The sequence below is a fragment of the Diabrotica undecimpunctata genome, chromosome 1 (genome assembly GCF_040954645.1).
Source record: "Diabrotica undecimpunctata isolate CICGRU chromosome 1, icDiaUnde3, whole genome shotgun sequence".
Lineage (NCBI taxonomy): Eukaryota > Metazoa > Arthropoda > Insecta > Coleoptera > Chrysomelidae > Diabrotica > Diabrotica undecimpunctata.
In genome coordinates this window covers 203,839,266-203,866,977 of record NC_092803.1, presented here as the reverse complement: position 1 = coordinate 203,866,977, position 27,712 = coordinate 203,839,266, and positions in this window count along the sequence as shown.

Here is a 27,712-nt window from a genome sequence, read left to right as displayed (position 1 = left end):
CCTTTTTCAGGTTCTGACCATTTGGTAGATAAAAACAAATTTTATTTATTTTTTATAAAACACACTATTGGATGAATTAACCTATTTACTGTTCTTCTTTTCAGGTACGACAATGGTGCAGCATCGTTTCAAGTACGACAACAGTGGTTAAGGGTAAGCTCTTAACATTTGATAAACTAAAACTATTTGTATACATTACATTTGTACTACCGTACATCTATACTGTATACCGATTGATTTTTCTATGAAATAAGCATGAATATATGAAGAATGTATAATGTACAGATAAAATAAACAGATGGAAAGAATATACAAAAGAGCTATTCGAAGACGACGAGAAAATTGAGGTCATTGAAGCAAGAGAAAGAAATGGGCCACCAATCACCAAAGACGAAATTGAGAAAGTGCTAAAACGTATAAAAAGTGAGAAGGCCATGGGACCAGATGAAATACCTACAGAAATCTTAAGCATATTAACAAAAAATCATATGGGCACAATAATAGAATTATTTAATTAAATTTATTATACGTGAGAATCATTGCCAATCTATACCGATATCAGAAAGCCATAATACGAATAGACCAACAAAAATCGAAAGAAATACCTATAAATCGTGGAGTAAGACAAGGATGTGTGCTTTCCCCTTTACTTTTTAATATGTATTCAGAAGAATTGTTTAAAGAGGCATTAGAAGACGTAAATGAAGGCATATTTATTAACGGAGCACTTCTGAATAATCTTAGATACGCAGATGACACAATACTCCTTGCGGGCAGCAGAGAAGGACTACAGATCTTGGTTGATCGCAGTACCCAATACTGCGAAAGGAATGGAATGGCACTGAAAACAAATAAAACAATAATCATGGTGGTAAGCAAGAACAAGATTGAGGAAGACAGTGTTTATGCTAAAGGAAAACGTTGAGGCAGGGTGCACAGATATCATTACTTAGATTGCGAACTAAATAAAGAATGGGATAGAAGTATGGAAATAAAATAGAAGTGCTTTTAATAAGATGAAAGTACTATTATGCAATGGAAAACTCAACATCGAAATTAGAACTAGAGTATTGAGATGCTACGTGTTCTCTGTCCTGTTGTATGGAGTTGAGGCCTGGACAATTACAGAGAAAAAACTCATTAACTTTGAAATGTAGTGTTATCGAAAAATGTGGAAAATATCTTGGACATAACACATAACAAATCCGGCTACGAAGAATGAAAAAAGATAAAAAAATATTCAACACTATAAAGAAAAGAAAAATGAGCTACTTTGGTCACATACTAAGAAACGAGAAATACGAATTAATGCGGCTGGTCATACAAGGGAAGGTGGAAGGCAAAAGAGAACCGGGGAGAAGCCCCTGACTGAAGAAACTGAGACAATGGAGTGAGAAAACGTCAATAAAACTTTTCAGAACGGCTGCAGATAGAGTCAAATGGGCCACGATGATCGCCAATTTCCTTAGGGATGGGGCACGTTAAGAAGAAGAAGATTACAACTTAGCTGTTTAATACTTTTTGGTAATATATTTTAATAGTAATAATTAAGGAAATTTTTATCTGAAAGGCGTAATCTACATCGATTTGTTTGTAAGTAGTGACGGTTTCGCGTATTGTGAATGTGCCTGCTTTATTAAATGAGTCAAAATAATGGGCCATACTGTCAAAATGTCCAAACTTTGTTGTTATATTAAAGAAGGATACTGGTAACAAAAACAATATTTGTGTAATTGTATCTTATTCCCAATAAAAATAGTAAATCGCATTAATATGCCACCAGAGTTTCATAAAATGATTAAAAATGACGTCATTTGCCATTGTGGTGTAATTTGTTAGAACGATTTGTTAGTTTTAATCGATGAAATAGTATTTTGTATAAGTCATAATTGAGGCTATGAGTGCAATAACGGACCAATCCACAAAAATTAAAAATTTATTTTATTGTAGAATATTAACTGTCTAGTTGAAATTTATCAGCTGCATAGTGGACCAACCCACATTTTTCTATTTGTTACTAGATGGCTGCACTAAAGTAGTTTTGGAACTCCATATTTGATAGGATCTTAGAGAAGCAAAGTGGACCATGTGCGGTTAGTCCACTGTGCTGCTGATAGTTAGATGTCTATCATTCTTGCTTGATATTTTTGGATCTTTTTGTAAATTGTCATTGTGAATTTTAATTATTGTGAAATATATTTATTCTGTTCTATCCCCTATCCTATTTTTTTTCGAGAAACGTTCAACAGAATCTTATAAGAAGTGCGATTTATTTGAAGTAAAAATAAAGTCAGCCAATAGTGTATCAATTAAACAACTCGAAATTGAAAATGAACTTCAAAAGAAGGCGAAGAGTGGTCGAGATTCTTTAAAAAGAGACACCGAAATGGCAAAAAAAAGAAACGCATCCGTGACCTGTGCTTACCGCAGGAATTTGTTACTACAATCGGCAATTATGGACCTACTGCTTCAATATTCTTGAAATGGAACTAACAACCCATTTATATTTGTGTGGGATGTGTCACCTCTAGGATCCTACATTTTATTTTCCATAAAAAATTTCGTAAAATCGAAACGACTTATTATGTATTCTGACCAAGGTGGCGGCCAGAATCGTAATATTAAAATGTCATTATTACGCAATTATATAACTACATCTCCAGATTTTACAGTGGAAGAAATAAACCTCAAGTTTCTGGTAGGTACTTGCTATCTGACCAAGATTTTGGTATAATAATAGAAAAAGAAAAGAAATTCCATCCACATGTATTTATACTTCAAGACTGGCATGCAGTGATAAAGCACGCTAGAAAGAAAAATCAGTTCACAGTAAGAAACATGGTCAAATCAATTTTTTTTTCCAACAGAAAAGTTTCCGAATCAAAACCTAGGTAGAGTGGCTTAAAATTCAATGGTTAAGATTTAGGAAAGACTTTCCCAATACTCTTTAATATAAGTATTCAAACAATGAGGATGTTTATTTTGAAACAGTGGAGCTTAATAAAAGGAAATCTGTTTCCAAGAATACAATGTAATTGCCACTTCTGTATCCATATGGTAATACCATTAATGAAGCTAAAAAGAGACCTACAGTTAAGATACCTCGTACACACCATGAATTTTATAAAAACCTGAGATCTTAAGCTCAAGCAGCCGTAGGTGAAATAATTGGTCCATTTGACGACGAAGAGGATTAGACATTCTAACTTCTGATGTTTTTATACACATTCTGTGGTAAAAAAGTCTGTGATGCAATATCGAGTGTATTATTTTGTGGGATAACCCATTCACTAACTAAAATTATTTTAAATGCAAAGTGGACCAACCCACATTAAAAAATCGAATATAGGTGTTTATCCAAAAATTTTGATCAAATTTATCAAATAAGTAATATCTAACATAATTCCATTCATTCCAACCAAAAAATATTCTTAAATAAGGTTATAGTGGATCTCCCAATTTTCACTTTTTTTTCAAACCCATATTCTAAGACTTATTAATATTGGGGTTAGTCCGTTATTGCACTCATAGCCTCAATTATAGTTTTTGAATAACTGTCATACTAAACTTGACAATTTAATTGACTAAAGACAATTTTGAACAAATATGGCACAAATATTCAACAAATATGTTAAAATTTTACTTTATCACTAATATTGATAAACGCAAAAAACTTAAAAAATTCCATTTTGAATGAACAACTCTTATTAGCCCTTTAAGATAAAATAAAAGTAACATTGTCGTAAAAATGTTAGTATAAATAAATATTTTTTTTGTTGTTTAACAGCGGTTTGAGTAACTACGACATTCCTTCATTAAATCTAAAATATACCTTGTAGGTATATAAAAACCCCTTGAAGACCATTCATCACGCTCTCTTGAGAAAACTTGTATGTTGTATTTTATTTATTTGATTTTTTTTGTTGGATGTCATAGGTGTTTACACTGGCCCGGTCTATCGGTACCTACAGCGTTAGCAAACTAGTAAAAAAATGTTCAAATGGAATGTAGATGGTTGCGTAAGCATTTCCACACATCCATGGTGCCCACGTAAACAATGACATAGAATTGTCGAGGAAAACTGGTTATGGAGCACCGAGTGGCCTTATTCTATACTACTCGACCTCCGATCTGATCGGTATAACGATGGGGAGAGGATAGACTGCACGGATTCGAATCTCGAAAATTATCTTGGTAATTTTATAAAATGTATCGCATTTTAAAACATGCAACTATCTTGTAATTGTATGCAGTGGCTTCATTGAGTTAAATTACTGCATATAACATTAGTTAAGTTTATATGTTTGTCAATTCTCTTTGGCTTTTTTGCTTTTATATTTTTAGCTCCAAATTTTGAACATTTAATTTGTTCTGATATTACTTTCTTTCGACATGTCTAATTTAAATATTATGTTTATATGGTATTAAGCCACAAATATTAATTGTATCAGGTATTAGCTACCATGGCACTAATAACACTTATTTTTAAGCAGATAATTATTTCTATAAGTCAAATTTTGGATTAACCATGAACTCATCCTTTTCACCATTATTAGCAGATGTATTTATGGAGAATTTTGAACAAAATAACGTACACAAACAAGACAAACAACCCACAGTATGGTGGAAAAATGTAAATAATCTGTTTTGCATTTGGCCTCACGGACCAGAAGCACTAAATAAATTTGTAATGGACATCAACAACAAAGAACAATTAATCAAGTTCACTATTAAACAAGAAATCAATAATTCACTTCATTTTCTGGATATATTTACTAATCACAAAAGAGGACACAGCAGATGCAACCAAAGTCTACAGAAAATCAACCCACACCAACATATATTTTTTAAATTGTTACTCCAATCCAAAAAATTTTATTTATTGTGTTTTAAAAATGCAAGATTGAAAAAAGCAAACACCAAAATATCACAAGCAATTTAAAAACACTCACCAGAAGGGAATGAAATTCGACAACAATACCATATGTCAAGAGATTATCAGAAAAATTGAAAAGGATTGGAAACATGTTCTGTTTCGAAAGTTCTGAAGTCGAAAGTTTACCTTCTGAATTTCAAGAGATTTAATCAGATACAGATTCAGTATCCGAAACTGAACATTCAAAACCAGAGCTATTAACACATCAATCTGCTTATAGTACTGCTGAAAATAACTTTTCTGTGGTGGATGAATTAAAGTCACCATTAGAATATTTCAAAATGTTTTTTTAGACGATCTATTAGAGTTGATTGTCAGCAACACAAACCTTTATTCCGTTCAACAAACAGGCAAGTCAATAAGCGTTACTACAGATGGAATAAGTGACTTCATAGCGATACAGATTTTGATGGGTATAGTAGCTATGCCATCATACCTGGACTACTGAAGTGTAATTTTAAGATACGATAAAATATCAGAAATAAGGCATCTCAAACAATATCAGAAAATTCGCTGGTATATTCACTTCGCTAATAACGGTCATATAAACAACGATCAGTACTAGTGAATTCGTCCAGTTTTGGACTTGGCGAGAAGAAATTATTGTATTATAGAACAAGAAAAACGCTGGTTTACGACGACAGTACATAAAATCAAAACAAAAAAATGGGGTTTTAAAACACTTTCGATATTTCAGGGTTTGTGTACGAATTCATAGTTTATGGGAGGGGGGGGGGGGTGGATAATATTTTAGACAGCATACTTTTTCACAAAAAGAAGAATCCTTAGTATTCTTCTTCTTAGAGTGACTGACATCTCCCTACGGAGGTTGGCGATCATAATGGCATTTTTTATTTTTGAACTTACTGCTGTAAACAAATCAATCGATCTTCATTGATACCATTCACGTAGATTCTTCAACTATAAGTTCTGCCTTCGGCCAGCAGATCTTCTTCCTTGAATCTTTCCCTGTATTATGAGTCTCAAAATATCATATTTTGGTCCCCTCATCACGTGGCCTAGGTATTCCAGTTTTCTGGTTTGTATAGTGGTGATTAGTTCTGTTTCTTTACCAACCCTCTTTAGTACTTCTTTATTTGTTAGGGGCTAAAGTTGTTCTTGCTCTAACACAATCAATGAAATCACTGGCGCTCTGTGTTATCTATGTCGATAATTTCTTTTCAAGTTTTGATTTGTTTTAAATTCTTCGTCATGATGATGAAATTTTAGCCCCGGAAACAATGAGAAAGGATCGATTAAAAAATTGTGTTTTAGAAGATGATAACTCTCTGAAGAAAAAAGGAAGAGTGTCGTTTTGTTCAAGAAGTGACAACATCAATAAAATAAATGTTGTGAAATGGTTTGACAACAAACCTATTGTCCTAGCTAGTACATATGTATATTTTACACCTGTCCAAACAATTAAAAGGTATGATAAAAGTCAGCGAGCAAAAATTGAAATCCCTTGTCTTTCTCTCATAAAATACTACAATTCTCACATGGGTGGTGTAGATCTGATGGACATGCTGGTAAGTCTTTACAGAATTCCCCTAAAAACTCCTCCATATTTGCAAAAATGCTAGATATTTGTATAAATAACGCATGGATTCTGTATAAAAGGGATAAAAGTATTTTACAACACACGTCCAAAGATTATGCTCTTAAATATTTTAAATAGTGCATAGCAGAGGCTCTAACAAAAGGATAGAAAAAATAAGAGAGTGTTTGCCGAGCGAAACGAAGAATTAAAAAAATTAAAAAGTGCGTTCTGCTGAGACCATCAGAGGAAATACGATTTGATAAAATTGATCATTTTCCTATTTACGATACCAAAGGCAGGTGTAGGTATTGCAAATCAGGAGAGACACACTGGTCATGTTTAAAATGTTCTCTTAGATTGTGTTTAGTAAATGATAGAAATTGTTTTAATTCCTTTTTAATTTTTAATTTTCTAATTAATAAGTTTTACAACAGTTTTGGTTTTTTTTAACTAGCATGAAAAATCAATATCATACTTTATTACTTTTTGATTCCATTTCTTATTAAAAAACTAGTTTTAGTACTTTTGGTTTCTGCTTTTATTGTGATGTTTCACCTACAATCTTAGACTATGTTTCTTATAAGATAAATAATAAACTTTTACAATAAATTTGGATATTTACTAAGTATCTTGTGGGTTACACTCCATATCTCCCTTATTTATAAAAAGAATAATACAAAAATGGTCAAAATGCCTTCTGATATACCATCACACTACCTAAACAACAATTTCACAAAAATTACTGTTTTGTTTTAAGATCTTCCTCTACATCGTTTATCTCTTGTCGTATTTGCTTGGGGATTCCACATCTGGATTACTCTTATATCTTGATTATCTGGCACTTTTTTTAAGTGGCCAAGCCAGTTTATTTATAGCCATATTTTAAATCTAATACTATAATAATCTTTTGAATTTAACCATTCACCATATTATAAGTCCATGACAAAGGCGTTTGACAGAATACAAAGAACGGACGTATGAAGGACATTAAAGGAAAGAGGAGTTAACAGGATAACAATTGATGTAATAAAGGATACGTACAATAATAATACAAATACGGTGAGAACCAACAACAAGGAATCCGAAGAATTTACTACAAGTCAAGGCGTCAAACAGGGATGCGTGTTTAGTCCACTGCTGTTCTCAGTGGTACTGGATGAAGCAATAAAGAAAGCCAAGAGAAGAATGAGAAAACTAACATTAGGATACTGGCAAATGAAACAGACACAACTATCAGAGCTTCTATTTGCAGACGACATGGTTTTGATAGCAGAAAACAGAGTAGACCTACAGAACAACCTTGAAATTCTAGAAGAAGAACTGCCAAACATAAATATGAAAATAAATACAGAGAAAACAAAAACAATGATAATTTCAAATAAGAGAAAAACACACGCAATACAAGTAAACGGAAAACGACTAGAACAAGTGAAGCATTTTAAATACCTAGGAGCAATCATTGAATCAAACGGTAAACAAGACATAAAAATAAATGAGAGAATGGGACGAACAGGAAGCTTATTTAACACTATAAAAACAACATTTTTGGGGAAAAAAGAAATACCGGAGAAGGTAAAAAGGGCAGTCGTTAAATCAGTAGTTAGACCTACAATCATGTATAATAGCGAGTCATGGACATTGATTGGGAGACAAAAATCTCGAGTCAATGCTATGGAAATGAGGTTCCTGAGGAAAATAGCAAACAGAAAGAGGACAGACAAAATACGAAACGAAACGAGACAAAACCTAAAACTAGAACCAATAAACGAAAAAATAGTAGAGGAGCAAATAAGATGGTTCGGGCACGTGTGTAGAATCTCGAATGAAAGATTAACAAAACGAGTGTTTGAAATGAGAGTGCAAGGGAAAAACAAACGAGGAAGACCAAGAGTTAGGTGGGTAGACGAAATTAGAAAAGAAGTTGAGAAGAAAGGATTGGCATGGGAAAGTGCACGAAATCTAACACAAGACCGAAAAGCATGGAGACAACAGTGCAAAACTTAACTCCACCAGCCTTACACCTAAGGGTAGAAAGGCTTAGGACTAAGTAAGTAAGTAACAAATTCATATCACTTTAACACACACAAAAAAAAACATATATAATTATAATCCATTTCTCTATTTTTATTTACATATAGAAATAACAATACATATAATTATATTAATATTAATCCTGGTTAATAATAATCCTGATGTTTTATTAACTACATACCCATCTGTTATATTAACTACATTACCCTCCAATAACCTTTTCGTATATTGATGTCATCATATATAACTAGGTGTAAAATACAAGATTAGCACTATCTCTAAAAGTAATCTGACGGTAGAAAAGGCCTTTTGAAAGAAAGTAAATCTTTCAAAAATTTCGTTGACCCTAACACGGACAGGTGCATACTTAGAAAAAATACGTCCCGAAATCTAACGTACCGAAATGAGCTAGCTGTTTTAACGCAACATCTGCCCCCGCTGGCTGCGGGGTTTTTGTATTAAATTTCACTTTTATATATTAGCTGCCACTAAGAAAGAGGCAAGTGGTAATTGAGCGGACAGTGCGTCTTTCGTAGATAAGGAAGAGTAACGCGAATTTAATGAGAAACTGTTGTTTGTCGGTTTCAAACGGAACGGAATTTTAAAGATGTTTCATACATTTAAAATTAAAAATTTCAAACATTTTAAAGAAAATACCTAAATGTAGTGTAAGTAAATAAGTGTAAGCTATCTAATTTTTGAAGTCGAAGAATATTGTTTAAACTAAAATGTTGTGTGGGGAAAATTCCATATCAATACAACGGCATTAGTTAGTAAAAAAGTTCTGACAGACAATTGATCTTCTTTTAACTATGAAATCATTCATCTAAAAAGTAAATAAACAGTAGTTACCCTAGAGTATGATATTTGAAAACGTTGAAAAAGCATCTGATATCGAAGAACTTTAGGCAGCAATACATGATTTAAAGAAAAAAAGAATTGATTATACGTAGTATGTTAATCATGGCGTGTAGACTCCTGACAGCGATTGCCTACCTCTTTGAGCTCCTCCAATTCATTTATCATCATCAACTTGGCTTTACAACTCCGCATGGGTCCAAGCCTTCTCATGAATTTCTCTCCAGTTGTCTCTATCTATCGCCTTCCTCTGCCAAGCACGTGTTCCCATATTTCTCATGTCTTCATCGATGTTATCAAAGAACCTTGTTTTGGGTCTTCCTGTTCTTCTCTGGCCAATGGGTCTATCAAAGAGCGTTTTCTAGCTGGGTCATTTTGTTTCATCCGCATTACATGCCCTATCCACCTCAGACGTATTATCTTAATATCTTTTACGATATCTGGTTCCTGGTATATTCTATAAAGTTCGAAGTTGCATCGTGTTTTTAACACTCCATTGTCATTCACTGCTCCATCGATTCGCCCTAGTACTTTTTTTTCGAAATATCCCATTATATTTTCATTACTTTTTGTCCAGGTCCAGGACCAGGAGTCCAGGTCTCTAAAATATATGTTAGGACTGGGCTTATTTGTAGAGCTTTATTTTTGTATTTCTCGATAAAATTGTGGATTTAAGGAGGAGATTGAGCCTAACATAGCATCTGTTGGCCATGCAAATTCTGCGATTTATCTCTGCGGTAGTATTATTCAGTGTTAAGGAGCGCTCCTAGGTATACAAATTCGTACACTGCTCCGATGACGTCGTTTTCTATAACAAGTGGTCATAGAATTTGTGGTTACGTGCTTATTTTCATATACTTCGTTTTGTTGGTGTTTATTATTAAACCAATTTTTGTAGCTGATTCTTTTAATGCTACATACGTTTCTTGTATGGTGTTTTCTGTTCTCCCAACAATATTGATACCATCAGCATGGGCAAGGATTTGCACTGATTTATTATATATTGAACCAATAGTTGTGATATATGACTTACGTATTACTTTTTCCAGAGCCAGATTGAACAGTATACAGGAGAAAGGTTCTCCCTGGGGCAGTTAGTTATTTATTTTAACAGGTTCAGACAGTTCCCCCTGAATTCGTACTTTACGTTCAACTTTTTCAAGAGTTAGTTTTGTTAAATTCACCAACTGATTTGGTATTCCTGGCTCTTTCATTGTTTTGAACATTTTTTTTTCTATTCACGGAGTCGTATTCTGCTTCTTAGTCTATATATATATGATGAATATCAATGCCTTATTCCAGTGTTTTTTCCAAAATTTGTTTCAGGGTTGAAATCTAATGAATTGTCGATTTACTACCTCTGAAATCAGCCTGGTATTTTCCTACTATCTGTTCTGCATATGGTGCCATACGGTGACATAGTACTGTGGAAAATACGCTGCATTTAGAAGCATAATTCTTCTCTTCTTAGAGCATTCAAAGATATTTCCTTTTTTGTGTATGGTGCAAAGTATTCCAATATTCTAATCATTGGGGAGAGATTTCTGTGTCCATGTTTCTGTTATAAGCTGTTGTTATGCCATTATGGTATCATGACCACCTTCTTTATATAGTTCAGCTGGGAGATTATCTATTCCGGGTGATTTGTTTCTGGCTAGTTTTTTAACTGCATCTTTAACTTCAAGAATCGTTGGTCAATCCGCATTAACTTTTTGGTTCACAATTGGTTGTGTCATTTGGCTTTCTGTACAATATTTCCCCAATCCATTCTCTTTTTGCAGATGGATTTTCATTCTCTAACTCATATCTTCTTAAAGTCCCCTCTGATCTGATTCTTCCATTTCGTTTTGGGTCTACCTCGTGGTCTATCTGTTACGAGTCGCCAGTTAGTGATTCTCTTGATAACTGCATCTGGATTTCTTCGTTCTAGACGTTCCATCCATCTGAGTAAATTTATAGTGTAAACGCATGCCAAAAATAGATCACTTGAGAAAGGCAATCAGCCGAAACAGCTGCAGTGAAAAGAGTTTAAAATAAATTTTGTGGAAGTTTTGAAAACAAAGATTTCAGTGTTTTATTGATACATAAATGAATATATTTTGTGTTTCTTGAAAATTCTAAAGTTAATGATAAACTTTATTATTAACATAAAATTTAATATTTGTAAAAATGTAATATCATTTAAAACGTGGCTGTCTCTTCTGTTGTTGATTTTAAAAACAAATACTAAATGACAAAAAGTTGTAAAATAGGTATATTATTCTATTTACGTCCCGTTTCAATCCAATATTATACAAAAAGAAAGTTGGGGAGGGAAAGGTTTGGAGACTCCCTAAAATCTAGAAAAATTGACAAGAAAATTTTTTGCTACATGGGTTTTATTGGCCATAGCAAGCTAACACGTGTCCTTTTTGATAGATGGGTATGAAAAATAGAAGTGGTATTCCATTGTTTTGGCATTTCTTCTTTTTTGCCAAATTATTAGTGTCAAGTGAAATATCTTTTCCTTCAATCTTTTGCCACCTTCCTTAAAAATCTCAGCTGGGATACCACTCCCTCCTGCACTTTTGTTATTTTTTAGGTCTCTTATTATTTCTTTGACATAGGAACAGGGACAAAAGGAGACCTGATATAGGCTTTTGAAACATTATAAAAAGCTGCGAAGACAATGGGACTGCACCCCAAGATCTGATGACAGAAGCACACACATTCGAAGGGGTCTCTGAGTTTATATATCTTGGAACACAACTAAACAACAGCAACCTAGTAAGCGTAGAAATTAAGAGAAGAATATACCTGGCGAACAGAGCTTACTTTGGACTAAAGCATCTCTTAACATCACACATAATTAGCAGAAAAACCAAAATACTAATATATGAAACTCTTATTAAACCTGTCGCTAGGCCGCTTTGAAACAAGAATACTTAGGCACATATACGGAGGAGTACAAGAAAGCAGGCGCTACAATTATACGAAAAATGCAACATCGTCCGGTCTATTAAAATTAATAGACTAAGGTGGCTAGGACACCTTGAAAGGATGGACACCAGAGACCCCCAAAGACAGAGATTATATCAACAGCCAGTAGGAATCAGGAAGACAGGCAGACCAAGATCTAGATTTAAAACTCATGTATGACTTGAGGAATCTAGGGATCAGAAAAGATGGGGGGAATTGAGACTAATTCTTGAACAGGCCAAGACCCACAGAGGCTTGTAGAGCCAAATATGATGATTATTTCTTTGACTTCAATCAAAGTTGGTTCCTTGCACTTCCCTTCTTTATCTTCTTGCCAATTCTCATTTCCCTCAAGTTCCTCTTGTTGGTCTGTATTTAATAGATCTTCGAAATATTCTGCCCATCTGTTTAGTTTTTCTGTTGTTTGACCCAGAAGTAAGCCTTCTTTGTTTCTGCAATACTGTGGATTATTCTTTGTAGTTGCTCTGGATTTCTTAACTTATTGGTAAAAATTCTTTACCTCTTTGTTTATGTATGCTTTTTCTATGTTTTTTAATTGCTTTTCTGGCTGTTTTCTTTTTTCTGCAAATTCTTTTTACTTCCCTTCTTCTTGCCACATAGTTTTCGAACCAGTCTTGCCGGCTTTTTATATGCTCTCTTTCTATACACTTTTCCGCTGCTTTCGACATGGCTGTCGGTATGGTCTGCCACTCTTCTTCTATATTCTGTTTCACTAGATTCTCTAGTTTTTTATCTATTTCTTCCTCTAGTCTATTTACAACCTGCTTCTCTTGAACGCGCCCTAATTGGTAATTTAATCTATCTCTAACAGGTTTTGGAATTATTGGTAGTTCTTGTTTTAGTTTTGCTATTATTAGTATATGGTCACTATTGGTATCTGCACATCTGTAACTACTGCAATCGATTATTGCCTTATCATGTTTGTTTTTAATTAGGACCTCATCTATTTGATTTTTTATTTTTTTATCGGGAGAAGTCCATGATACCTTATGAATGTCTTTGTCATCAAATCTTGTACTAGCTATCTTCATTTTGTTCTCTCACATTCATTTCATTCTAACACATAATATAGATTTAGTTTAATTTATATTAATATAGATTTTCACAAAACAATTTTAAACCCTTTTGGAGCAATATTAAAAAATTCGATTTATTTTTATAACTTTAACACCTCGTAACTTTTTCTGGGTGTTATCTACTATCTACTTTTGCATATAGGTATGTTAGGCCAAATCGACTTATTTTCATCCCTATATTGTAACATAATTTATGAGATGTGACACCCTGTATAGGATGAAGCATCTTTGTATTTATTTGCATATTATTCGCATATCAAACATTCTCTTTCATATTTTTCTGATGGCTTCTGTTAATAATATTTAAAATATTTGTTCAGTGTAATATATTTTTAAGAAAGAATTTCAGAATGAACTAAGAACTATTTGTTAAACGCAAAACATTCGTCGTATTTTTCTAGGATCGAGCTACGTCATCGGCAGATATATCTCTAAAAACATTTTTATCTTGATACGACAACGCTACTGTTACAAAAACAGCAATAACAATAAACCGTGTAGAGTGACACATAAATCTTGAAAAAAATGCCGAGACGAAGTGGATACGATTATTACACGTAACGTATCGTTCGAATAAATATATTTTCTAATATTATTTAAAATATTGACAAGATCTAGAGGTGAATGTTAACCGCTCTTCTACGCCCGCGGCGGATCGTGTAGACCTTGGCTGATGAAGGCCTTCCTGCAACATACATCTTCCACTTGCCATCTTATCCTACTTATTATCTAACTAACGCTATTTTTATTGCGAGGATATTATCCGAATAACTTACGTATAACTTCACAGAATTCATCGAGACTTAAGATATACTGTCAATTGTTATAGTACGCGGTAGTAAAATCGGAAAATATATGACTTGCGAAACGAAACTTGGACAAATCCTTGTAAATTACCTTTTATTGATGTGGAATTTTTTCTATAAAGATAATTGTCACAGTAATAATTGTCGATGTTATCGAACGAGAAAGTTTTTTTTAAACAACATACAAAAACCTATACATGTATGGAGAACGAAAATTGAGAACTGATGATAAACTTCTGCACGAATAATAAACTTCACATTTTTTGACCACAAAGACCAACACAAATATACATTTAATAACACCCGTGGACTAAGATCTATGATAGATTATGTTATAACCAACAGAGATTTTTCATCCATCGAAAATAATCGACGTAAGATGGAATCCACAGAATACTTATACAGGAAAAGAGTATCAGAGAAGATCGCTGGGAATGAAATACTAGAAAACGATAACATCGAGAAAAGCTGGGAAAAACTCAAAAGTAACATGATTAACGCAGCAACAGAATCACTTAGAGAGAGGAAAGTAACTAAAACTAACATATCAAAAAAGAAAACACCATGGTTTAGAGAGGAAGTGAAGACAAAATGTGAAGAGAAGAAGAAAGCCTTTTAACAATACAAAACACAACAAACACAGCAGGCATATAACCACTATAAACGAATCAGAAATGAAACAAATACTGTAGTTAGACAAATAAAAAGGGAACACGGGCAGAGCTTCTCAAAACAGATGGTACACGGCTTCTACGGAACACCAAAAGAAATATGGAGAACGATCAGAGGACAAAGAAAAGAGATGAACAAACTAATAAAAACGAAACACATTCAGAAGGAAACATGGGTAGACCACTTTCGATCCCTATTTGCTAGAGGTGACGATAATAAACCACCAACACCAGAGGCAACAACAAACGCAGAAATAGCTATTGAGGAGTAAAAGGTAAAGGAAACAATAAGGAAATAAAAAATATAAAAAATTACCAGGAGAGAACAGAATACCGAACGAACTCCTAAAGTACAGAGGACCAGATCTAACCAAATAACTATTAAAACTAATCCAAAAAATAATAGAACAAAACGTAATTCCCCAAGAATGGAGATCAAGCATCTTAATACCTCTCTTTAAAAAGGGAAACCAATCGTACCCGAAAAATTACAGAGGAATTAACTTATTAAACATAACACTAAAATTAACAACCAAAGTGATAACAAATAAACTGAATGAAATTATAACACTAGCAGAAGAACAACTAATTTTCAGGTTGGGAAGATCATGCACCAACGCTATATTTATAATAAAGCAAGTGCAAGAGAAATCATTAGAATACAACAAACCGGCATATCTATGCTTCGTGGACCGTAAGAAGGCATTTGACCGGGTGAAATTAAAGGACGTTATCCACTTATAGTACGCAAGGAAGATACCTCTAGGAATAATCAAAACTATCGAAAAAATTTACCAAAACAACAGAATAAAAGTAAAAGTGGAAGAAGAACGAACCGACCCTATTGAAGCTGGCAATGAAATAAGACAGGGACATTCCCTGAGTCCTTTATTGTTCAATCTGATTATGGATGAAAAATAAAAAAAAGAATAGACTAAAAAAGGATACCAAATGGGAGAAAAGCAACTTAAAATAATATGCCATGCAGACGACGCAATACTACTCTCTCAATGTAATGACGATTTTTACAACGAATGCTGCACCAATTTAATATAGGTGTCACATTATCTAGCTACAGAAAGCTCGAAACTGAAGTGGAAGATCAAGTGAATAGAGCAAACAGAGCCGCAGGCTGCCTGAATGAAACAATATGGAGAAATAAAAATACCGGGAAAGAAATGAAAGGCAGAATTTACAAAACAGTCATCACACCAATAATTACATACGCGGCAGAAACACGACCTGACACAAAGAGGGCAAAAAGAAAAGGATGTTAGAAACAGCAGAGATGAAAACATCAAAAACTGGGTAAGAAATAGAAGAACGATCATATAATCCGAATGACAACAAATAGAGTAGTAAAGACGGCAAGAGACGGTTCCCAAACAGGAAGAAGATCAGTAGGGAGACCACGAAAACGATGGAACTTACTGGAGGCATATTGAAAAACAAACAGAGTTATTTCTACATAAAAAGAAGAAGAAGAAGATGCCATAGGATAGAAGGAATATGTGCAAAACCAAGATCCGGAGTGATGGTCACAAGAAATAAGAGAGTTGGTAGATACCAAAAAGAAAGCATATCGAATCTGGCTACAAACACAAAATCTAGAAGACTGAAAAATGTACACTTACTGGAATAGGGAAGTTAAAAAACTGTCACCAAAAAAAAAGCCAAACGTTGGACAAAAAAATTTAAAGAAATAAACAGACGAGTATAACTCGAGTATCTAAAGCATGGAAGTTTATAGAAAGCCTTAAAAAAGATAAAAAAGGAATAGGTAAATTAAACCCCATAAGTACGTCAGAATGGGAAGAATATTACAAATCTCTATTGACAGAAACAAGACCACATTGGTGGAAGTAACTTACGGAGACTTCAGAACAGGTCCGATAGACGAAGATGACATACAACCAATCAGTGTAGACGAGATAAGATAAACCTTAAATCAATTGAAAAACAGGAAGTCACAGGACCTGGAAACATCCCTATTGAATTAATAATAAAAATAGAATGGCGAAACATACTTTTCCAAAAGGGGATTTAGTGTACCTACATTGAAAATTGTTCAAAATTAAATCAAAATAAATTACATCCAGTTCGAGTTGGATCCTATTCAGTGATTCGCCAGATATCTTCCTCTTTTTAAGAAGTACATGGAAAGGAGAAATAAATTTCAAACTTTTTCAATTTCATCAAAGTACTTTCATTCTATCCAGAACTATGGTCCCAAAAAAGGGAAAAGGGAAATATTGTTTAATTGTAGTATTTACCACTTGTCGGTTGATTTTGTTTGTGTAATTTAATTTTTTTATAGGTAATTACTTGATGTTTTTTATTATAGTGTATTAATTTGGGTCTTTTATAAAATAAAATCACGCAAAAAAAAGAATATATATATATATATATATATATATATATATATATATATATATATATATATATATATATATATATATATATATATATATATATATATATATATATATATATATTACTGATGTTCTTTTAAGGGGTATGTAACATTTTAATCAAATAAACGAATCTTAATGTCTTCTTAAGTGCTAAATTACACCGCAGACCAAAAATGATACGTCTTCAAATGTGAAAATAATTTGGGGTCATTTTTTACGGCCACAATGATACCTAAACGATTTTTTAAGCGCTGCTAATATTGTCTTCAAAACGAATTAATTTGTAGTCTTGTGGTGGCCAGGTACATAACACGAGATGGGACAGACTGGGTCATTAGACGATTACCACGCTCTTCTAAATGATTGTTATTAATGTGGACAATTTATTTTCTTAGGTATTAAATGTAAATACATATGTCCGTCCGTTTTTTTTGTATATAAAATTGAAGATAATAAAATCGTTTGTATAATCAGACAACCATTGGTATTGTGGGATAAAAAACATTTGGTAATCGTTTATTTAAAATATTTGAATGTTTTAGTTTGTAAAAAACATAAATAGTAATCTTTTTGTCTTGACTTTTCAGTTGGAAGACGCCAGAAATCCATGTCGGTTATGTTAAGCATTTTCTCTGTTGTATTCTTTGTTTGTCACTCTTACGTAACTATGATTTTAATTATGGTATTGAAAATTTTTTTTTGTTGTCCGTGGATATCGTTTGGTCCCATGGGATATTATTTAGTTGTCAGATATATCTCTTACTCTGAGTATTCCCGTGTGTTCTAGCTTTGTCTAATTTACCGTTGGTTGTTATTTTTAAACACACCTAGGTAATTGGGATATTTCTCACATTGTTTGATTCCCTGTATATCTTCTAGGTCCTGCTGTTCTCCTCTAATATACATGTATTTAGTTTCCTCCAAACTCACTTCTATACCACATTCTTTATATTGTATATGTATATGTATTTATGTATGAGTTTATATATCATATATTCTAAATCATCATATTCTTGTGCCAACACTATCTGATGATCTGCATAACATGAAGTGTATAGTTCGGTGTTATCTAGGGAGATTTCCATCGCATGGTATTTCCTCTTTCATTTTCTTAAGACCCTCTCTAGGTGTATCTTGAATAGCCTGTCCCCTGAGGGGGGAGTGCCTTCGACAGCTTTTGGTGCGAAGCACTGTCGTATGCTTTTGTTAAGTTCACATGGAGCTGTCCTTAAAATCAAACACTCTTTTTTTTGACAACTTGGGTTACACTAAAAAAGTAGGTTGTTGTGGACCTTCCTACTCTAAAGCCTACCTGTTCTTCGGATGTCATATCTTTATACTCCCCTTCAACCCCATCCATATAACTTGCTAATTGTGCAGAGATACTGCGGTAGTAATCGCAGTCATTTCTGCTGCCTTTTTCCATGGATTGTCGAAAATATTCATTCAGTTTTTGCCGCAATTTCTCTCCCAAGCTTCGTTTTTTTTTGGCATATACTTCTTCGTACTCCGGCATTTATTTTTTTATATTGTACTTTATAGTTGTAGTTAGGAATTGTTGGTATTTTTTTCACTGCTTTTGCAAAAGTAATATTTTTGTGTTCCTTTTTTAGTACTGTCTCAAACCTTCTTTTGCTGATCAATGGATGCATAATTTGCTCTGTTCATAGTATTTTTCAATATTGTTGAAATTTCTAAAATCACCATCTTAGAGTTTGCTCGTCATTTTAGATTTGTATAGCAGTTGCACACATTTTTGATCTAATTTTTGTAAATTGTAACTCTTTATAATTGCGAAATTACATAACGATTACAGAAAATTGGAGAAAATAATTAAAAAGGAAAATTTTGACTAAATCTTGATTAAAAATAGATACAAATGATGATAAGGAACTAAAAGAAAGCATGGAAGCATTCACATCACGAGAACTGCAGGCGCAAATAAAACTGAGGAACGCAACAAAAAAAGGAGGAACAGTCTACGTCATAGGAACATAAATGTGCTTTTCTGTACCATGTCGTACCGGCGTGCTTTCCAATGTCATAGTCTTGTTTTAAATTTGGACGTCTTCTTGGTCTCTTGACGCATCTTGGATATCACAGTTTAATTCTAGTGGACCATCTATTGTTAGTTTTTCTCGCTAAATTTCCCGTCTACTACCATTTTATAGATTTAATTATGTGTATTACACCAGTGACCTTGGTTTTCTGTCTGATTCATTCAATTTTTTTCGATCTCCATTTATAATACCTAGCATGTATCGCTTCATTGACCTTTGAATGACTTTGAGATTCGCTCTTTCTTTAGTGTCCAATTCCATGTTACACTTGAAATTTCCTCGGGAGCTAAATGTGCTCTCTGTGATTTTCCCGGTTTGACTACGCGTTGAATAATTTTGGTTTCATGAAAAACCAATATTTTGATGACGTTTCGGCAAGGTCGCACTTACCATTATTAAGTCAGGGAGTAACACTTCTTGTTGGTGCTTGAAGTAAACTTCTTCCTTATATATGTAATAAATGTATATGCTTGTGGTGTGAATTTTTCTATTTCTCTTTAATAAAGTAAATTCATGTACACCCTGATGTTTGTCGGGGTGGTGGGGTGGTCATGTTATTTTTATAAATTCTTATTTCTTATTTTTATAAATAATAATCGCTAAAAATAAGATTTAAGAAGTAAATAAAACTTGGTTTTAAAGTTTGTCGTTAATTATCAATTAGGATTTTCTTTACAAAGAAAAATCGTCGCAGTATAATCTTTTATTGAGAATTTTCTCATTATGTTATTAAATTTATTTAAATTATGCTATTAAGTTAAGTTGAAAGATAACTACCCTTGTACATATCTGCCATATTATTATCATCTATCTTTCGTTTTAATACATCTTTCATATTAACGATTATATTTCATCCTGAACGTACCAAAGTTATAGAATATTATCTCGTCCTCTTATACAACTACGTAATAAAATCCAGTATGGCACATTAATAGGGATAAATGTACGGCTGCAAGACCTAAATAACCCTTTTATATAAATGACAGTGCACATTCCGCGGTCGCTGGAAGAAGGGAAGGGTTGAAATTATCCTAATTTGATGTCGAGATACGACTTTATTACTTCTAGACAGACTATTTCGTTCAATTAGAAGAAATTCCTGGTGTATCAGCGTTTGGAAGAAACCCCACAGATTCGTTCTGAAAAATAAAAAGAAAACAATTAGAACACTGAGCTGGTTGCTTTATTAAAACGATATTTTTTAATTGAAGGGTTTGTATCTTAATATTGGTTTAAATTTTTTTCTGAAATATTATCTGGATCATTAGCTGGCTGGAAATGTAAAAGATTTTCTTGTATGACTACGAGCCCCTTCCCATATCAGTTAGATTGATAAGAAAATTAAATTTTAGAGAACAAAACAAAGCGCAGAAGTTTTAATGCATGGAATAACATTTTTGAATTTCCTAATTATAGAAAATATTTTATAACGTAATGAAAACCATTGATTAAACAGAATAATAATAAATTTAAAAAACGCAAAGAATATATTATTAACAACAAAAACATCTCCTCTATTTTTAATGACATCAACAATTCTTCGAGGCATAGTTTTTACCAAGTTCTTACAAAATTCTAATGTAAACGAATCTCATATTTCTTGCACTTTTTCCTTCAATTCGTTGACGGATCTGGCAAGATGTTTTCTCAAAGCTTTTTTCATTTCCCGCCACAAAGTCTCTATCGGGGATAAGTCGGGACTGTTAGAATCTTATTTCAGAAGTGATATGGCATGGTCTTCAATCCATTTTAAACTCTTTTTTGAGGTACGATAACCTGCGCCGTCCTGTTGGAAGACAAAAGCTTCTGCTGATGTTAAATGGTGTTCCATAATCGGTAAAGACATTCTTCTAAAATATTATTTGTCTGTGTTTACAATCCCATCAATAAAATTTAACTTTGCCACACCTTTAGACGACATGCTGCCCCAGATCATGGCAGATGCAGGAAATTTGACTTTTCTCTTCAGACAGTCGGGATGGAAAGCTTTATTTTTCCTGCGAATGACGCGACTTCTACTGTCTCCAACACACACTTCAAATCTGGACTCATCGAATCCCATTGCGACTAAGTCCAATCTTCATGCTCTTTTGACCCTTGATCTTAGTCTATTCTTTTTTTGTTGTAATGGTAAAAGAGGCTTTTCCTTAGCCTAAAATAAAATGAAATTTATTATAAACAATAATTCGTACTTATTCTTTCAACTATAAAATTTTTTTGTAAGTACCAAATCCTAATTTGTGTAGGTATAATACTAAGTCATCATCATCATCACGTAGCGCTATAACCCTGGGTGGGTCTTGGCTGACTGTACAACTTTTTTCCAATTTTTTGGGTCTTCTATCAACCTAGGGTCAAATGGAATGTTCATTTTCCGGAGATCTGCTTGGATGTTATCTCTCTATCGTATTCTGGGACGTCCGAGTGGTCTTTTGCCTGTGGGAATCTCCTCCCATACCAGAAGTATAATACTAAGTGATATAGAAAACAACACGCAATAACACTGAATTTATTACACCAATTTTTTGTATACATGTTTCTTAGGATTGGGTAAGAAATTGATCAAAATTTCAGAAAAATTCAACTGTTAACAAAAATATAAAAAACTAGTTATATGTTGGACCTTTACGGTGTCTTTTGCACTCAAAAATACATCTAGACATATTCCTAATGAGTAATGAGACATCCATTTCAGCCTACTTGCACCTCGCTGCGAAGTGCCGTAGAGTCGGTGGAAACTGAAGTAAACGTTGTAATCTTTTTTCCATAATATCCCAGACGTGTTCAAAGGGTGAAAGATCGGGAGATTTAGGAAGCCAAGGCAAAAAATCGAAAAAAAAATAATTTCTAATTTAAAATTTTTTAAAAATTATTGAAAACCAAATGTTATTCTCATTACAATCAATTGTGGTTTAATTCCACATAAAATAATATATAAAGTTTTAGAACCTGCTTGATTTTCCGTAACAGTTTTTTATCTATAAATTGATTTACTCTTTATTGGTTATATTAAATAAATTTTTTGTACCTTACAAAATATATTGTAGATGCAGAAACTCACTTTACACCCTTGCTTGCCAGTTGCATAACGTGTATCTTCTGTAAGCATTACATCTAACGATTACGATGCATTGAGTTTTCAGAGACGTGAGAGTAGAATTAAGTAATAGAGTGTAGTGAAACAAAAATTCAAAATCGAAAAAGCCTGATACAGTTTTAAAAGTCGAAACGATCTATGATCTATTAAATCGATAATCCACTTTTGGATTTATACACCACCCCTGCTTTTCACTAAGTGGTCACTCCTGTGGTTTTGATTATTATACACTCGCGATCATAAAATCCGGGTCACCTTGAAAATCGCCGTTATTTAATTTTTAACGAGCTTTATCGTAAATAATAATAACACAAATACAAACTAACGCATGTTTCTGAGAATTGTTGTCAGCTTAGCGGTTTCCTTTGTAACAAAGAATTCCAATAGAGCCGATTTTGCGGAAAATTGCACACTTCTCATAATGAACGGTACCTGTAACTGCCGCTTGTTTTAAACTGTGCTTCGACTTTCTGTTCAAACGCAACAAACAAACACACTCAACGGCAAGTCGCAAGAACTGTTGGCGTAAGCCTTTCTACGGTTCAACGAGTGCTTCAACGCTTTTAGGAGACGAGTTTGCCAACCAGACGATCTTGCTCTAGACGAAGAAGAACGACCACGGCACGAGATGACCGTTTTCTTATGTTTCAGGCTTTACGAAACCGGACCACAACTGCGGTTATGCATCGAAATTGCCTACAGGAAGTACGAAATTGCAATGTTAGCATTGCAACAGTCAGGAGAAGACTTCGTTCTTCTGGACTATCTTCTCGGGTAATGGCTACAGGACCGCCACTAGGCCGTGCGCATCGAGTTGCACGACTAGCTTTTGCTCGACAATACGCGCATTGGGGAATTAATGATTGGAGCAAAGTGTTATTCTCAGATGAATCTCATTTCTATCTAACTGGATCCAATGGACGTGTAAGAGTTTGGAGGAGAACCGGTGAACGATTTTCACAAGCTTGCATTGCTCCCAGAATGCCATTTGGTGAAGGCTCGGTCATGGCTTAGGGAGGTGTATCTTCCGACTTCTGCACAGAATTACCCTTCATCGAAAATGGGTCCTTAACTGCCCGAAAGAACATTACGGAGATTCTGGAAGAACATGTTATGCCCACCATGGCAGGACTTGGAGAAGACGCCTTTTTATGCAGGACAACGCGCGACCGCACGTTGCCAGGATCAGTATGCAATACTTGGACGAGGTTAGAATTACGAGCTTACCCTGGCCAGCTAGGTCTGCGGACCTGAATCTCATCAAACATCTCTGGGACAATTTGAAAAAACGTATTCAAACCCCTACACCTCCTCCTAACAACGCACAGGAGCTTAAGGATCTGTTAGTGAGAGAGTGGAATAACATACCTCAACATGTAATCCGGAGAAAAATTGAGAATATGCCCCGTCGTCTGCAAGAGGTTATTAGAGCAAGGGGAGGCAATACACGATATTAGTCATTGAAATTCCACTGATGTTTTACCACGTTCTGTATTTTTCATTTTTTCTTTCGTATGTCTGTTTCAACAATTTGATTTGTTTTCTGCTTTTTCAATAAAAACAATAAAAAAGTTACTTAGTGAGTGACCCAACTTACATATCCTTGTCATATTTGACAGGAAGTGTAGGTACTGTATAATTCTGAATTCTGCTAAATTATGTTAAATAAACGTTTCCGGCTAGGACCAGAGGCGTACGACAGGAAAAAGAGAATGGTTGACCCTTCTCCAATCTACGCCACTAGCTGACTTGCTATTTTAGCGCAATTTTTTTGATTCTCCACTACTTTCTATGAGTTACTACAAATAAAAAACTCTTTATTCGTAACGATAAAGGCATTGTTTTTCGTGATATTTGAATTTAAAAATTAAGCTGCACAGTAAGTTTGATTAATGTAATAATTATGTCGGTTTTTTTGAGTAATGGCATTGCATTTTTTGCGCAAATGAAATTTTATTAGCTGTTGACAAAAAACGTAATGGTTTTCATTAAAATTTCTTGAAACGAACAGATGCATTCAATATTTAAAAATAAATTGTGGTTCTAAAAAAATATTTTGTTATAACCTTAAGAAAAGAACAGTTTTATTTTAATAACACAAAAATATCAAAAAATACATTTTAACTAAACTGTTTATAACACAAGTTGTAGCATATACAATTTCTTGAATTTATAACCTATTACGGTCCTATATTTTAAGTGCACTATATCTTGGTATTATTAATTTTTCTCGCTTCAAATTCCCATGAGTGTTTAAAACACTCTTGTTCTCAAAATACCATTTTCGTAATAAATTATGTTTTGGGCTATAGTGTTCCATAAATGAATTCGTTTTCTTTTAAACCACTCCATTCAAGTATTTATTATAAATAATCCTTTTCAAAATTTTATTAGGTGTTTAGTACTGCCAAAAGTCCCGGATCAAAACGCTACTATAGCCGACAGTTGTACATTTATAACCTTTGCTTTGTACAAGGATTGTCAAAAAATGAGCAAATAAAAGAAAAAACTTTCATGTACCGATATATGGACCAAAAATGAGTTTCATAAAGGGTCTAGTGAGGTAAGTTTCGCTTTAATTCATCGACTTAATGAACCAAATTTGGAAGGCATTAACACTTTGAGATTGGTCTCCGATAGTCACATTTTGGATAACTCACAAAATTTACATTCTATTGAACTTATATACCCAGTCACAGGTCACTCATCTCTTCCTAGCGATCGCTCTTTTGGCAGAATCAAACGTGTTGAAGAAAATAGAAGGTATTACCAGGCCAGAGCAATACAATGAGGTATTCAGTCAATTCAATCAAAGTAATTCGTATGGAAAAATATTTTAAAGTTGCTAATTGGAAAGAAGACGCATTTCCTGGCTTCACAATTTGCGAAAGTGGTATAACACGACTACCACTGAACTGTTCCGCGCTGCAATAAGCAAAGTGAAGATAGCCGTGATGATCGCCAACGTCCGGAACGGATAGGCACTTTAAGAAGAAGAAGAAGAATTGGAAAGAAAAAGCCTATATGGTGTTAAAAGGCACTGCTTCTTGGCACTTTAAGTTTTTAATTATTATTTTTATTATTACGTATTATTTAACCAAGAATAAAGGTAGATTAAACGTTTTGGTACGGGGATAGCCGCATTATCGAAGCGATATTGGAAAACCCAAAAGTATTTTTAATGTCCTATTACGCTGCCTATTTTTATAGGCATCTATTTCTAGGTTCTGTAAGTTATTAATCTTCGTTCCGAAGATGGCACTTGATGGCACAAGGTTGGCGATCATCAGGGCTATACGTATTTTCGAAACTGCTAACCGAAACAATTCGTTGTTGCTACAGCTATACCATTCCCGTAGATTCTTTAGCCAGGAGTTTCGTTCTTCATATGGACCTTTTTCCTGCTATTTTCCCTTGCATAATTATTCGAAGCAAATTATATCTTTCGCCTCTTGTAATGTGTCCCAAGTATTACAGTTTTCGTTTTTTGATCGTAAATATGACTTCTTTTTCTTTATTCATTCCTCTCAAAACCTCGACATTTGTGACTCTCTCGGTCCATAATATTCTCAGGATTCTGCGATACATCCACAGTTCAAATGCCTCTAATTTTTTGGTATCAATCTTTTTCAACGTCCATGACTCCATTCCGTAGAACAGCACAGAAAGTACGTAACATCTCATCAGGCGAAGTTTCATTTCAAGGCTCAAATCTCTTCCGCAGAACACTCTCTTCATTTTAGTGAATATGGATCTGGCTTTTTCTATTCTTATTTTGATTTCTGCTGAGCTATCGTTGTCTTCATTTATAAAAGTGCCTAAATATTTGTATTTGCTAACTCGATCGATAATTTCATTGTGTAAATATAAATTTTGGACATTTTAAGTTGATTTCGATATTACCATAAATTTAGTTTTCTATATGTTCAAAGATAGTCCATATTCTTCGCTGCAGTCTGCTATCTTATTTATTTTTTCTTAGTCAATGTCTGTAGCTCTTCAAGTGTTTCTGCGATCAGAACCGTGTCGTTGGCAAATCTCAGATTGTTTAATCTAACACCATTTATTTTAATACCTACGGATTGCTCAGAGAGTGTTCTATTTATTACGTCTTCGGAATAGAGATTAAACAGGGTTGGTGACAGTATACACCCTTGTCTCACACCTCGCTTTATTTCAATTTCTTCAGTGGTATTATTCTCTACTCTCACTGCTGCTTTCTGATTGTAGTACATATTTGCTATTAGTCGGATGTCTCGTTTATCTAAATTCTTTTCTGTCAGGAGTCTGATTAGGTGATCATGCCGCACTTTATCAAAGGCCTTGTTGTAATCTATGAAGTTTGCATAAACTAAATAATGTAGCAAGTACAAAAACCTAATTATTCTAATTATTAATATTATGCCATTATTTTCCATTTATTTGTATTAATTTCGGTGCATATGGTTACGTGAAAAAGAAATCATACACTAAACATTTAAAGGAAAAATAATTTTTATCGGCATAGATAGATTTTGGTATGATGACTGCATCTTTGTTGACTCTCCTACATATTTATAATAAAATATCAAGTTGACAGTGTTGTATATTTACTACTTTTTGTTTCTTTTTATTTTAATAGAAGAATGTCAATGGCATATGTTTCTGGTCTAAGTAGAACAGTATTCTCCAATGGACAAGAATTTTTTTATTGTCCAATATATTCGAAATATTTCATAAATTTCATATGCCTCGTGAACGTCCACTTTAGTAATAAACCACATCAATTAAGACCGATATACGACCGCATCGAAAGATTTTGAAAGTTCCTGTTAGATCGACATTATAACCCAAAAATTTGCATCCAAAGCAGTCTCCAAACGACATTTGGTCATTAGATGTAGAAAACCACATGTTTCGTATAAAAAATATCTGAAAATGTCCACGATGCGGTAATTTTTACCGTTATTATCACCCATCGAGTGTCACAAGTTAATTTACGTACTGCGAAGAAATCAAATCCTAAAAGGTCACTACGGTTCAGGACCGGATTCGTTGAAATTGAACGAGTGGGCGGAAATAAACAACCAGTTAATTAAGGTATTGAAAATATAAAAAAAGAATCGAAACTAAATATACAAGGGTTGTACTAATCTTTTTTATGCGTTAAAATTTATCCCTTAATAAAATCAAAATCACCGGAAGTGTTAATTATTAAAACATATGACGCTAAAAAATTAAAATACTCAAGATCAAGATCTATAT